Source organism: Hyaena hyaena, unplaced genomic scaffold (assembly GCF_003009895.1).
Source record: "Hyaena hyaena isolate Hyena2069 unplaced genomic scaffold, ASM300989v1 scaffold_702, whole genome shotgun sequence".
NCBI classification, from domain to species: Eukaryota; Metazoa; Chordata; class Mammalia; order Carnivora; family Hyaenidae; genus Hyaena; species Hyaena hyaena.
The window spans coordinates 369,790-371,530 of NW_024081338.1; positions in this window are offsets into that span (position 1 = coordinate 369,790).

Consider the following 1,741-nt stretch of genomic DNA (forward strand, 5'->3'; position numbering starts at 1 on the left):
AACACCAATATTTTTTTAGTCAACCCTTATTGGTAGCTTAAAGGCTTGTACACTCAGCATAATGTGCCATAGTTAGATTCAGGATGGGCAAGAGAGGAAAATGGAAATTAAGAAAGATGAAGCCAGAAAAAAAACAAAAACAAAAATTCAAAACCCCATGCTTTCATCTCAAAGGAGCTGCCAGGAAGATCAATTTTAGAAAAGGGTGCATGTGAAAACAGAGGATCTGGAAATTGATTCCCGTAAAATAATCCCCATGCTTTATATAATGTAAATGCATGAGTGCTCCAATTTGAAGATGCTGATCTAAACATTCTAAGACCTTTGTATCTGAAGGAAGATAAGAAATTGATTAATCTGGAAAGAAAGAGAAAGAGAAAGAAAGAAAGAAAGAAAGAAAGAAAGAGAAAGAAAGAAAGAGAAAGAAAGAAAGAAAGAAGAAAGAAAGAAAGAAAGAAAGAAAGAAAGAAAGAGAGAGAGAGAGAGAGAGAGAGAAAGAAAGAAAGAAAGAAAGAAAGAAAGCAAGCAAGCAGGCAGGCAGGCAGGCAGGCAGGCAGACGTCCAAGATGGAGCCGTGTCACTAACCTGGAGCTTACTTACTACCTAACCTACCTGTGATTTCAACCCTCCAGAAACACAGTCCTCCTCAGGCAGTAGGGAATTTTCTGGTCAACACTAATGAGGCTCCTGTCACATGGGCCCTCTCCACCCCGCCCAGAAGAGGATGAGGACTGATAAAACCTCTTGTTCTGCCCCCTTAGGGAAAGTGACCTAACTTGAAATAATCCTTTCTTTCCTTCTGTGAATAACTTCCTTCTTCCTTTACCCTCCATTTTATAAAAACCGCCCATTTGGTACAACTTCTGGGAGCTCCCCTCTACTTGCGGGACTGGCTGCTGCCCAGGACGTGAATCGTGTGATAAAACCAATTAGATCTTCACCTTTGTTCTTTAACAAACCTTAAAAATATTTCTTTTGAGACAAAGCATGCAAGCAAGCAAGTGGAGGCGAGGGGCAGAGAGGGAGGGAGAGAGAGAATCCCAACCAGGTTCCACGCCCAGTGCAGAGCCCCATGCGAGGCTTGACCCCATGACCCTGGCTGGGGTCACCACCTGAGCCAAAATCAAGAGTCAGACACTCAACTGACTGAGCCACCCAGATGCCCCAACAAACTTTAAGTAAATTTTGTTTAGTATGTACATCAAAATTATCTGGGGTACCCACTAAAAAGAATAAATATTTTTATATTGACATAGGATGTCCAAAATATTTGTAAGTGGGGTGTAGTAGAGGAAGAGGGAAAACAAAACTCTCTATCATGCAGAAGAAGGAAGAAAGGTAGGTGACAGTGAAAGGGGATAGCAACAAAACAAAACAAAAATACAGAATTTAATAAGACAATAGAAAAAAATCTAAATAAGTCAGCAATTATAATAAACTTAAACGGCAAAACTTTCCAATTAAAAAAAATGATTTTTCAGACTGGATTTTGTAAAAACAATAAAAAGGTTATACCTGCTATTTTAAAGAGAAGCCATCCCCCTCAAAAGAGAGAGGGGGGGTTCATAGCAGCCCTCTCAACAATAGCTAAAACATGGAAAGAGCCTAAGTGTCCACCAACGGACGAATGGATCAAGAAGATGTGGTTTATCTATACCATGGAATACTACATGGCAATGAGAAAGAATGAAATCTGGCCATGTGTAGCAACATGGATGGACCTTGAGGGTGTTATGCTGAG